The sequence below is a fragment of the Macaca fascicularis genome, chromosome 8 (assembly GCF_037993035.2).
Source record: "Macaca fascicularis isolate 582-1 chromosome 8, T2T-MFA8v1.1".
In the NCBI taxonomy this organism is placed as follows: Eukaryota; Metazoa; Chordata; class Mammalia; order Primates; family Cercopithecidae; genus Macaca; species Macaca fascicularis.
The window spans coordinates 347109-361510 of NC_088382.1; the positions used below are offsets into that span (position 1 = coordinate 347109).

At 43.3% G+C, this 14402-nt stretch overlaps 1 pseudogene; it reads right to left on the minus strand.

The window, feature by feature from the left end:
* Window positions 1-7708: 7708 nt before the first annotated feature.
* LOC135964577 (uncharacterized) lies at window positions 7709-14379 on the minus strand (annotated as a pseudogene).
* Window positions 14380-14402: the final 23 nt, after the last annotated feature.

A 14402-nucleotide genomic window follows, 5' to 3' on the forward strand; every position in this document is an offset into this window, starting at 1 on the left:
GGCCAGGAATTGGGGCTAGTGGATGGGTGGGGTCTGCAGACGACACCGTGTTCAGGTCCCCACGACGGCCTCACACATGGGTGGTGGCCCTGCAGTTCCAGGTGTCACACACACGCCAGCCCCTGCTTGGGCCCTGATCTTTGAGAAGGGGGAGCAGCAGAACCCGGGCACTGGCCCCACAGTGCCACTCACACCCACAGATGATTCTCCACACAGGCATCAGGTCTCTGTCCTGGCCACCTACCTCCGCAGAGCCTCAGCCCTTTCCCAGGACTCACGTGGTCCTTCCTCACATGTAGCTCTGGAAGGATGCATTGTTCTGTACCCAGGGGCTCTGAGGTGACAATGGCCACGGTCATGCAGAGTGCAAGGGCACTGGCTGGGTGCCCATTGTGGGGGCCCTGACTGCAGCACTCCCAGACAATCATCGGGCATGCTGGCCCCCAGGCTTAACTAGGGCACCAGCGGTAGGAGTGCACTGCTATGGACTCTGCAGGAGGAGGACAACTGTCACCGCATCTTTATGTTCTCCTACTGGTGTCACTCTGTGCTTCTCATCTCCTGGTTGTAGGATTCAGGGCAGAGTCTCTGAATACCTTGTGAGAAACAGCAGAGTCCAGCAGAGAAGAGGAGAAAAGCCCAGCTGCAATGATGAAAAAATGGAAGGTGTGACATGGGCCTCCATTCAGATTCTGTATTTAATGAGGTCTTCCAGAACACCTGCTCTCATTAGAAAACACTTCAAATATATATGTGTGTGTGTGTGTGTGTGTGTGTGTGTACATTTTAATATATATACACACACATAGTATTTATTTATTTATTTAGTTAGTTAGTTTTTTTGAGACAGAGTCTCGCTCTATAGCCCACGCTGGAGTGCAGTGGCATGATCTCGGCTCACTGCAACCTTGCACCACCATACCTAGCTAATATGTTTTTTTTTTTTTTTCTTGAGACAGAGTCTTGCTCTGTCACCCATGCTGGAGTGCAGTGGCACAATCTCAACTCACTACAATTTCCACCTCCTGGGTTCAAGCTATTCTCCTGCCTCAGCCTCCTGAGTAGCTGGGACTACAGGCGCCTGCCACCACGCCCGGCTAATTTTTTGTATTTTTAGCAGGGACGCGGTTTCACCATGTTAGCCAGGATGGTCTTGATCTCCTGACCTCGTGCGACAGAGCGAGGTCACTTGGGCAACAGAGCGAGACTAAGTCTCAAAAAAAAAAGAAAAAGAAAAAGAAAAAAGAACAATATAAGCCAAATTCACTCAAAAGAAATAAAAACAAGATGACAAGTCAATGGCACTGAACACAGAAAATCAACAGAAGAACTCAATAGAACAATAGCTGTTTCTTCATAAAGATCAACAAAATTGGTAACTATCAAGCCAGGCTAACAAAGAAAAAAAGAAATCATACAAATCACTCTAAGATGAGTATAAAAGTAATGGCAGTTTTGCATTCTTGGAATTTGCTGTTTGATACTGGAATACCCTCTTAAATAAACGTGGTTATGTTATTCATCATTCTAATGGGCATTCCTTGCCTTTTTTTTTTTTTTTTTTTTTTTTTTTTTTTTTGCTAATGACTTATTACTTATTTATTTTAGACTATGAAAATGATGTCAGACCAAAAAGCAAATTCAAGCGACTTTCTTATTCGAGTTCAAAATGGGTCCTAAAGCAGGGAAGACAACTCACAATATCAACGCATTTGGCCCAGGAACTGCTAATTAATGTACATCGCAGTGGTTCAAGAAGTTTTGCAAAGGAGGTGAGAGCCTTGAAGATGAGGAGCGAAGTGGGCAGCCATCGAAAGTTGATAACGACCAATTGAGAACAACCACTGAATTCCATCCTCTCACAGCTACATGAGAAGTTGGTGAAGAACTGAATGTCGACCATTCTATGGTCATCCGGCATTTGAAACCAACTGGAAAGTTGAAAAATCTTGGTAAGTGGGTGCCTCATTAGTTGACCAAATATTTTTAAAAACATCCTTTTGAGGTGTCATCTTCTCTTATTCTATGAAACAACAATCAACCATTTCTTAATCAGATTGTGACATGCCACGAAAAGTGGATTCCATACAACAGCCAGCTCAGTGGTTGGACTGAGAAGAAGCTCCAAACCACTTCCCAACGTCAAACTTGCACCAATAAAAGGTCACGGTCACTGTTTGGTGGTCAGCTGCCTGTCTTCTGATCCACTACAGTTTTTGAATCCTGGTGAAATTATTACATCTGAGATGTATGCCAAGCTAATCGAAGAGATGCACGGAAAACTGCAGCACCTGGAGCCGGCACTGGTCAACAGGAAGGGCCCAGATCTCCACAACGCCTGACCACATGTCATACAACCAGGGCTTCAAAAGTTGAATAAACTGGGCTATGAAGTTTTGCCTCATCTGCCATATTCATCTGACCTCTCACCAACCAACTACCACTTCTTTAAGCATCTTGACAACTTTTTGCAGGGAAAACAAGTACACAACCAGCAGGATGCAGAAAATACTTTTCAAGAGTTCATCCAACCCTGAAAGCACAGAATAAACACGTTTATTTCTCACTGGCAAAAATGTATTCATTGTAATGGTTTCTTTTCTTTTTCTTTTTTTTTTTTTTTTTTTTTTTTTGACAGTCTCACTCTGTCACCCAGGCCAGACTGCAAAGGTGCAATCTCGGCTCACCGCAACCTCTGCCTCCTGGGTTCAAGAGATTCTCCTGCCTCAGCCTCTTGAGTAGCTGGGATTACAGGCACATGTCACCACTCCCGGCTACTTTTTGTCTTTTTAGTAGAGACGGGATTTCACCATGTTGGTCAGGCTGGTCTCAAACTCCTGACCTCCTGATCCGCCTGCCTCAGCCTCCCAAAGTGCTGGGATTACAGGCGTGAGCCACTGTGCCCAGCCCATTGTAATGGGTTCTATTTTGATTAATAAAGATGTGTTGCAGCCTAGTTATACAAATTTAAAATTCATGGTCCAAAACCACAATTACTTTTGCACCAACTTAACACTTTAAGAATTAAAAGAAGCCTTTATATTAGAGAGCCCGTGGATGATAAAATCATAAAGAATATTACAATCTCCATAACCCACAAACTTGGTAACTTAGACCAACTGGATGAATTAAAAGACACATCTATTAATACTAAAACACAGGAGAAATAGGTAATCTAGGCCGGGCGCGGTGGCTCAAGCCTGTAATCCCAGCACTTTGGGAGGCCGAGATGGGCGGATCACGAGGTCAGGAGATCGAGACCATCCTGGCTAACACGGTGAAACCCCGTCTCTATTAAAAAAATACAAAAAAACTAGCCGGGCGAGGTGGCGGCGCCTGTAGTCCCAGCTACTCGGGAGGCTGAGGCAGGAGAATGGCGGGAACCCGGGAGGCGGAGCTTGCAGTGAGCTGAGATCCGGCCACTGCACTCCAGCACGGGCGGCAGAGCGAGACTCCGTCTCAAAAAAAAAAAAAAAAAAAAAAAAAAGAAATAGGTAATCTATATATATTGATATCTATTAATAAAATGGAATCAATACCTAATAACCTTACAGAAAACTTATATATTCCATAAATCTGACATTCTGTCATGTTATTCTAACTGGTAGGATTCATGGATTTTCATTTTGATAAGAACATAGGTGAGTCTCACACACTTAATTTTAGTGCTCATTGGTCAGAAAAGCCATGTCCACTATAGGATACTGCGGAACGATGCGTTATGGAGAATTTAGGCAAGATAATATGATTTTCAGAGTTAAAGGAAGACAACCTGATTTATGTACAGTAATTCCTCATAATATCATAGGGGATACCATATTTAAACTTTGGGGTATCCCCAGGTATAATTCTTATTTGAGCCACCTGTGAATTTCAGACACGGAGGCTTCCCAACTTTGGTGGCTTTCAATGAATGTGGAAGTTAACTCACAACCTATTTTGTGGAGGCATAAAATTCAATGAGCACTCATTTAACCTTTTATTTTAAATATTATTTTTGTAAACTTGCATTTCCAATTAGTTGAAATTTTAAACCTGTTTCAGTTCTTATCCACTTTTTTTTTTTCCCCCTGAGACGGAGTTTTGCCCTGTCACCCAGGCTGGAGTGCAGTGGCATTGTCTCAACTCACTGTAACCTCCGCCTCCCAGGTTCAAGCGATTCTCCTGCCTCAGCCTCCCGAGTAGCTGGGATTACAGGTGCCTGCCACCACGCCCAGCTAATTTTTGTATTTTTAGTAGAGATGGGGCTTCCCCATGTTAGTCAGGCTGGTCTTGAACCCCTGACCTTGTGATCTGCCCACCTCGGCCTCCCAAAGAGCTCGGATTACAGGCCTGAGCCACCGCATCCGGCCTCTCCACTCTTTTTAGGTGGAGGGGAGTAAGGGTTTCTTGGAATTAGGAGGAACTCCCATGTACCCAACCCATTTGGGTAAATTTCTTCCTTCAGAGTTTTTCAAATCAGCATCACCATTGTTAAAGGCCTCCCACATGGTAATAATTGTGCTACAGGGTTTTATAAACATGAAGTCTATGTTTGGCTGAATGAACCTCCTTGCTGTGGCACAAGGGGGCCATAGGTGTTTTCACCAATTATGAAGCGGGTTCACTGTGCAATGGCTACCAACTTTTCTGAGTACAATGAGGCCAAATACATTCATAGATAAATTCCATGAAGTGAATTTATTACTTACAAATAGCAAACAAAAGACAACAGAAGTCTAGGATTCAATGTGAACCACTACCACAAGATCAGGAAGGCTACCCAGAGCAGATGGATGGAGTTTTGACTATAAATGCTTCACTTGCAATACAACTGAGGGACCCCAGAAAGAAGCCCACATTGAGTTTTCTCCCAGGATGTGGTTTGCTGGACACAAGCGTTAAAGGCCATTCTGTTTCGAGCAGGGACTATAACAGAGCCTGGGCTGTTCTGACCAATGTCACTTGATTATCAGGATATTGCCTTCTCAGCATATCATACAGTAATCTTGAGAACTACCAGTAAGAAAGGGAGGAAAATGGACCTGCACCTTTAAAACTGAAGGATCAGGATATTTGCTGTGACAGAGGCACAGACAGTAGCGACAGAGTATTCTTGTGAGCCATCTACTAGTTCTCTTAACCGGAGCGTGGCACCAGACCACTTTTCTATTTCCTTTCAATGGAAACTATTTCAGAATTTTTGAATTTCTACATCTATAGAGTTGTGGCACATGATCACTGGCAGTGTAGACTCTCTGCATCATTAAAGGAAAGAGTTCAGAAGCCCATCAACCCACATTGGAGGAGACCACCTAATCCTCCAGAGAGTGTCACTCCATCTTCCTGGGGCTAGCTCCACATGCAGTAAGGCCACTATAACTAAGGCCGTCAAGACTTGCAGTCCGAAGATGAGACTTTTGACATGCTGATAAGCAGCAGTTATAAGAAAAGCCCACACACTGGTCAGGAATTTTTCAATGAAAGCAGCTGAGACGCTTCTTCATATGCTTCAGTAGGGGCTAATATCAAACTATTTCTTCCCATTTTCTTTACTCGGCAGTGCCTGAACCATGAGGCACCATAGATGTACACCTCATCAGGAGGGTGTATGGTACAGCAGCAAGGGGAGCAGCAGCACAAGAAACAAACAAGGCCACTACTTCTGCTTACATAATAACTATTGTCTTGGAGTGTAAAATAATTAATAATGTTCACATGGCTGCCCTAAGCACACAGAGATGGTGACCAGAGCAGATGCAGGGACTGCAGAGATACAGCCTGATTCTTGCTAATTAGGACTTAAGTGTTGGCTTATGTGCTGTGCTTTTGTGCATTCATAAGCCAGGGCCTCAAAACTGCCTGCTGAGCACAGGCCAAAGGTCATGCTGGGGTGCAGTTAAACATTGATGTCTAGGAGATGAGAGCATTTTAGTGTGGAAGAAGATGACAACACCTGAAGACCACAAAACACTGTGCAGACCAAAGGGAACGCCCATCGTCAGCTCACGGTTCTGACCCAGGTGACTGCTGATGTGTTACTGAACTGTCAGCCCACAGCAGGTAGGTCAAGTTGAGCTGGTGTCCTGCATGAGGGCTGATCCATTCCATTCGTGTTGCCAATTGTTTCAATAGCGTCTCATGCACCCCACTGGTGAGGAAGGAATTAGCACCCTATGTTTACTGGCACCGTTAAACACATAACATCTATTACTAAACAGATAAGCCAGACATCAGTTATTAATTACATACAGGAGGATGGTGTAAGCTCCCACAGGCCCAAACAGGGATTAACTTGAGCGCAGAGAGTGGTATAACATTAAAAAAGTGAGGATATTCCTTTTTTTTTTTTTTTTTGGACACAGAATCTCGCTCTGTCACCCTTGCTGGAGTGCAGTGGTGTGATCTCGGCGCACTGCAAGCTCCGTCTCCTGGGTAAACTGTATGTACTTAGGAATTAATACCAACTCATTATTAGCAAAAAATAAGTATCTTTACATCAAGAGTAGTTTTTCATTTAATAAAAATAGGTGGGATGTGTATAATGGACAAGGGATAATCAAAATTTGCCAAATGAGGCTAGTAAGACAATCCCAAGAATTCACAATCATTATTCACTGGTCCATTAATCACAGGACAATACATACAAATGAAACTTACCTGACCGGGCGCAGTGGCTCATGCCTGTAATCCCAGCACTTTGGGAGGCCGAGGCGGGCAAATCATGAGGTCAGGAGTTCAAGACCAGCCTAGCCAACATGGTGAAACCCTGTCTCTACTAAAAACACAAAGAATTAGCTGGATGTAGTGGCGTTCACCTGTAGTCCCAGCTACTCGGAAGGCTGAGGCAGGAGAATCGCTTAAACCCAGGGGGCGGAGGTTGCAGTGAGCCGAGATCGCACCACTGCACTCCAGCCTGGGCAACAGAGTGAGACTCCATCTCAAAAAGAAATGATAATGAAATAAAAAAATTAAACTTACCTACATATTAGAAAAACATCCAAATTAAACCATGAATCCAGCACATTATCAAATGAATACACAAAAATTCTACCAACAGACTTAAGAAAATATCATTATCTATGAAATTCAAGTACTACTGCTTAAAGAACATTTACAGAACTCTCACCTCAAGGTTTCCCTGCAAAACAAGGTGAAATGCATACTCAAGACTCTTTAAGAATGGGCCACTGATAAAAACAATATACTTGTAACTTGTGTAACATTTCATAGATTTTTTTCAAGCACTGCACGATAATTAATTTGCATCAGGCTTTCCAAATTAGAAAAGCTTCACTTATAGAACTTCTTTCCAGTGGGAGTTTTCACACGGCTTTTCAAGTAAATGTTAAAACTGAAAATATTCTTGCAGTTTCTAAACTGTTAGAGTTTTAATCCTGTGTACGTTCTTGTATTTACAAGGTCCAGCCAGCTACAGCGTGCATTTTCATATGTCCTTGAGTGGGTATGAGAGAAATGAAACACTCAAACATTCTGGACATTCATAGGGTTTTTCTCAGGAATGAGCTGATGTCTTCAAATGGAACTAATACAACCGAAGGCCTTACCATAAATTTAAATTCAAAAGCCTTTTCTCCACTCCGAGCCCTCCCAAATCTTCAGGAAAATCTGAAGGCTTGACCACGTTTCCTACATTCTTAAGGTTTCTCTGCAGTGTGAGCTCTTTCATGTTTATGAGGGAATGGGAAAGAGTAAATGTTTTACCACATTTCTTACATTCAAGGGGATTTATTTATTTATTATTTTTGAGATGGAGTCTCACTCTGTCGCCAGGCTGGACTGCAGTGGCACAATCTCGGCTCCCTGCAACCTCCGCCTCCTGGGTTCAAGTGATTCTCCTGCCTCAGCATCCTGAGTAGCTGGGATTACAAGCATATGCTACCACACCCAGCTATGTTTGTATTTTTAGTAGAGACGAGGTTTCACCATGTTGGCCAGGATGGTCTCGATCTCCTGACCTCGTGATCCGCATGCACAGGGCTTCCCCCCAACCCCCCGTGGCCTTTTATGTCCTTGAAAAAGAACTAAGACAACTGAAATGTGCCACCATGCCCAGCTAATTATTTTCTTTGTTTTTGTTTTGAGACGGAGTCTGCCTCTGTCGCCCAAGCTGGAGCGCAGTAGTGCGATCTCGTCTCACTGCAAGCTCCACCTCCTGGGTTCACGCCATTCTCCTGCCTCAGCCTCCCGAGTAGCTGGCGTGAGCCACCGGGCCTGGTATTATTTTATTTTTTGTAGAGACGGTTTCACCACGATGCCCAGGTTGTTTCACATTGTTTTAATCCAGGCTGGTTATGAACTCCTGGGCTCAAGCAATACACACACCTTGGCCTCCCAAAGTGCTGGGATTATAGGCTGAGTCACTACACCCAACCTCTATATCATGACTTCTTTAGAGGCGCATAAGGTAACTAGAATGAGAGTGTAGGCTTTACCTCATCTCTTACGTTCATAGGGTTTTTCTCCAGTATGAATTCTTTCGTGGAGGTGAAGGGAACTGAGGCGACTGAAGGCTTGGTCACATTGTTTACATTCATAGGGTTTCTCTCCAGTATGAGTACTTCTATGGTTACAAAGGGAACTCAAACGACTAAAGGCTTTGCCACATTGTTTACATTCATAGGGTCTCTCTCCAGTATGAATGCTTCCATGGTCATGAAGGGAAGTGGAACAGCTGAAGGCTTTATCACATTTGGTACATCTCTCTCCAGTGTGAGTCCTTTCATGCATCTTAAAACAAGAAAATCTGAGTGTTTTCCCACATTCCTTACATTCGTAGGGTTTCTCTCCAGTGTGAGTTCATCCATGTATTAGACAAGAACTGGAAACAGTGAACGCTTTACCACATTGTTTACATTTATAGGGTTTTTCTCCTGTGTGAGTTCTCTGATGTCTTTCAACTGAATTGAGAAAATGAAAAGCTTTCCCACATATCGTACATTTATAAGCTGGATTTCCACTGTGCATTATCATGTGTCTTCTAACACCTGGAACAGAAACAAAGAGTTTCCCACACTGTTCACATTTATATTGCTTCTCTCCATATGGTTTGTATCCTGAGTGAGCTAGGATGTGCCTATTAAGGAGGGAATGATGTACAAAGACTTTTCCACAAATACTGCATTCACATTGTTTTAATCCAGTAGAAATGTTCGCATTCAGATCAAGATTTGGAATGTGGCTGACAACTTGTCCATACTGACTACCTTCTTTGCTTTCACGCAGTCTCTGTACCATATGATTTCTGTAAAAAAAATGACAAGCACATTATTATTGGTTGGTTTAATAACTTTCTACTCATTCATAGGTTTTCGACTTACACTGCTACCAATACTAGGGAAAATGCATTTTTGTTTTGTTTTGTTTTTGTTTTTGTGCCATGACTGAATTATTTGAAAGTAAATGGGCTACTACTGAAAACACAGCTACCACCTGCATGGCTATGACCAAAATAGTAACATTCATATACACAATTTTGTAGTACTATTTTCAAGTAAACTGTTTTCCAAACACTGACTGCTACACTGATGTACGTTACATTTTGGGTGAAATTTTTCTAAAAGGAAATGAATTTCAAGTGACTCTTATTTGCTTTGATTGCTTGTTTTTAAATTCATGACATGCTAAGATTCCTTCAGAGGACTTTATTTCCTCTCCTCGGTGCAAATTATCTTGTATCTTTCCCAAGGTTTTTGAAGTGATCTTCAATATTCTGGTCTTTCCGTTTTTTCCTAAAATGCAGATGAACAAAATTATCATGAATTATTTCAAACTATAGAAACATTACTAGATTTCATGTCCATTGTACACAGTGCCCATGCCTGATTTATTCACCAAATCATTCCCTTGCCCCATTCCAAATCACAAATAGCACTGATGATAGGGAAATGCTTCTGTAATTAAGTGAAATGTGTTGTCATTCTTACCTACAGAAGCCAGGTTCCTGCAGGTTTCCTGCATCACTTCTCTGGAGAGATTCTTCTGAGAAGAATCTAGCAAAGCCCATTCCTGCTGGGTAAAGTTCACAGCCACATCCTCAAAAGCCAGGGAGTCCTAAAACATTCCACACATGTGGACAGAAGGATGAGTGAGACTGAGAGCACTGGGAATGTATACTCAATTCATAAGCTGTTTACATGATTCTAAAATTTCCAAGCATTTATTCTATGACTTGATTGTCCCAACTCTTACTCTGTTCACACATACTCCCTCCCACACAGCAGTACTAATGCTAGAATTGAACTATTCAAAAAGGCAACAGCAAAGTAGAAACACCCATCTCATTTGAGAATCCAGGGAGTAAGATTACGATATGCTGCTAGGAGTTACCTTTTAACTTCACTTTGTACATTTCTAGTATCTGTCATACTAAAGTCCTACCTGATGTGCATAAGTGAGTTAATATTATCAGTCCTGAGACTACTTATTCTTAAAAATACCTGTTCGCAAAGTTCAATCTTTGTTTGTATTAGGAACTTACATTTTGAAAGGGATTCCACCAACCCAAGTAATAAGAATGACTCACTGCATCTAAATGGCTTATGCAGTATATTTTCCAAAACTTATTCTGCTGAAAGTCTATTATTTTGTGTCACTGCAGTGGTGCTTAGGGAACCAGACACAGAAACACAGTCTGAACACTAAGTGTTCAATGAATTTCCCTGGTAGACAATATTTTACATGTGCTGTCACTTGTTAACTGTGGAAGTGAACCCATTCCACGTGATTACACCAAGAGAGAATAGGCTTATTAAATTTAATTGAGTAGTAAATAAAACCAATAATTGATATTTAATAATACTAATACAACAATTTTTCAAATTTCTGTTGCACAATATCAAGGCAGAAAGGAATAAGAGGAAATAGGACACATGCTTTTTAAAATGACATTAATGTCACCACTTCCAGATGCTATTCCTACGAAACCACATAAATTCCCAAATCAGGTGGTTTTAGGCAAGAAAAGCTACTCTTTCATATGTAGTAAAAATGACCAATGTCTAATCATTTTTAGTCACCTAAAAAAAGAGTGATGGCTTGTCTAACATACTTTTAAGATTTTCAAACAAAAATATTCAGGACAGCACAGTGTTAGCAGAGAGATGAGCAAGCAGACCAAAGGAAAAAAAGTCTTAATGACCCAGCATCTATATGGAAAGTTGAGGAATGATAGAGTAGGCACTATAGAATAGAAAAAGAAATTACATGCACTTTAAAATATGAGGCAAACCAGGCTGGCATCTACTTGAGAAAACGTATTGCATTCTTCTCTATCCCATGAACACTAATCATCTTATTATATATTCAAATACAAAAGATAAAACCAGAATACTTTCAGAAGTCACAGGAAGATTTTTTTTTAACGAAGGATTAGGCAGAATTTTTTTTATGTAAGAAAGAAGTGATAAAGGAACATACAAACTCAAACATATTAAAATTTAGGGAATAAAAAGAAAATAGAGTGGGCCAGGCGTCGTAGCTCACGCCTATAATCCCAGCACCTTGGGAGGCTGAGGCAGGGGATCACCTGAGGTTAAGAGGTTGAGACCAGCCTGGCCAACACGGCAAAAATCCCGTCTTTTTGTTGTTTGTTTGTTTATTTGTTTTTGAGACGGAGTCTCGCATTGTCCCTTGGGCTGGGGTGCAGTGGCAAGATCTTGGCTCACTGCAACCTCCACCTCCCAGGTTCAAGCAATTCTCTTGCCTCAGCCTCCAGAATAGCTGGGATTACAGGTGCCTGCCACCACGCTCAGCTAATTTTTTCATATTTTTAGTAGAGACAGGGTTTCACCATGTTGGCCAGGCTGCTCTGGAACTCCTGACCTCGTGATCCGACCACCTTGGCCTCCCAAAGGGCTGGGATTACAGGCATAAGCCACCGTGCCAGGCCTAAAACCCTGTGTTTACTAAAAATATGAAAATTAGCTGGGTGTGGTGGTGAGTGCCTATAATCCCAGTTACTCAGGAGGCTGACACAGGAGAATCACTTGAACTCGGGAGGCGGAGGTTGCAGTAAGCAGAGATGGCGCCACTGCACTCCAGCCGGGCTACAGAGCAAGACAGCATCTCCAAAAAACAAAAAACAACACTCAGACACCCAGATAAGAGGATACACATGTGTCCACTGTCATAAATTCTTCACCAAGCTACAAGAGGGGAACTGACATTTTGGTAAATCTTTATAAATCATCAATTTATCTATCACACTTTTATTTCACCAGTAGCATTTACAAAGCTAAGTCCTACAATTCCATTTGAAATTACCCTTAAAAAGAACAGACCTTTAAAACTTACTACACTCACTCTGGGGAAGAAATAAATACGAATTTTTAGCAAATGAAATACATCATTTTACCTTGCCTCTTTGGAAATAGTATTTTTATCTTTCAAGCTGTACTGACAAAATGTATCTTACAGTCAGTGAAAACCTGAAACTCAAATAAGCGGACAAGCCTTTTCAAGGTAACAAACTCAGGAACAGGCAGTGCTGACTCCAACACAGATCTTTCTAAGTGTCACGGCAGGCCATTCTATCCCTCGGGACACCCATCCTGTCCAGTAAAGTACTCAGTGACCACCTAGGAGGCACTGGCACTGCTCTTTGTCCTCCTGTGGGCCTTAAGTGCATTTTAATATTCAGGTTCTTGCACATCCTCTCTGGGGTGGGTTTTCTTTGTCCTTTGGGACGGTTTTTCTCTCTTCACAAGTCTGAGACAAGCTAGAGAGCAGAAATCATTTCTGCCTTTTCCTCTCAATATCAGCATCCAATTGGCAAACCATCAATGTGTCTTCGAGGAATAATAACTCAGGCTGGAGGAATAATTTTAATGACCTTTCATGACATTACATTGTATTGTCCATTAATTTTAATGTCCTAAAATTTTAATGACCCTAAGGGATCACCATTTTAGATGAAACTATACCAGGAGATTCCTCTAAGGCCAAGAGCATCCAGCTGCTCCCCTGAGAGACTCTACCCCCTACCTCAGGCTGTCCTTGGGGATGAGATGACCCCAGGGCTGATACTCACTAGACCCTCCAGTAGACATGGCCACTGTGGATATCCTGGGTCATCCCCAGGCAGTTCTAAAATGCCAGGACTAGGAAAAGACAGGAGAGTGGCTGAGGACACAACACCCTGTCAAGTTTTCACGGGGGACCTCAACCTAAAGACATTTTGGTAATATGTACACTTAGGAAAGATGAAAAGAAGAGAGGCACAAAGATTTTTTTTACAGTAGAGTGTCAGATGATTTATTCTCCGCTTTCCTCTCATGTAAAATGTTTGGAAACAGAAAAATATTTTGGCCAAGGTGCCTCACGCCTGTAATCCCGGCGCTTTAGGAGGCCAAGGAGGGTGATCAATTAAGGTCAGGAGTTCGAAACCAGCCTAGCCAACATGGCGAAACCCTGTCTCTACTAAACATACAAAAATTAGCTGGATGTGGTGGTGGCGCCTATAAGCCCAGCTACTTGGGAGGCTGAGGCAGGAGAATCGCTTGAACCCGGGAGTCAGAGGTTGCAGTGAGCTGAGACTGCATCATTGCACTCCAGCCTGGCGACAGGGTGAGACTCCGTCTCAAAAAAAAAAAAAGAAAAAAGAAAAAAATATATATATATATATATGTGGGTATATGTGTATATATACGTATATATATGTGTGTGTATATATATGTATGGTTTGCTTCCTCATTCACCTTATCAAAGCCTCTCATTTACGCCCCTCCCGTGAACCCCAAACCACAAACCATGACTGCCGTACCCGTTTATGAATCGCGTTTGCTCAAACACGCCCTTTAACGTTTTAACAAAGCCTCAGGTTAATTTTAGGGGGAGAAAGGTGGGACCGGAAGCTCCATGAACCACAGCTCCTCCCACGCTGGAACCACGCACACCGAGTCGGGGCTCTCCCGGATCACCCTCCCGTGGTCACCGCACTACCTGGGTGGGGGGGCGCGGGGTTCCGGAGAGGGCTCCGGCCGGCGGAAGTGGCGCCCGCAGGTACAGACAGGACGCAGGGGCCCCGCTGCCCGCCCCGCCCGGCCCTGCACAGAGGGGAACTGAGACCCGGCTGCGCCCGGCGACTTGGCCCGCAGGGCAGGTTCCGCAGCCCATGGCTGGTTCCAGCAGGTTTCACCCAGCCCTCTTCCCCACTTCCGGAAGCCAGGCGCAGTCCACTCACCGTTCCTCGGCTTCCCGGGTGTCCCGGCGTCAGCTAGGGATGTCCCAACACCCGCAGGTCACAGGGTGGCAGAGGCTGCTGCAGAGCCACCGGGGCTCCCAGAGCCAGGAAGTAGCAGCGGAGACTCACAGAAAGAGCCTACGGTGGCGAAGGCGAGACAAAGCGCCCGCCAGCCAGATCCCGGAAGCCGCCCTCTCCTTTCCGGCGGCGCGCCTGATTG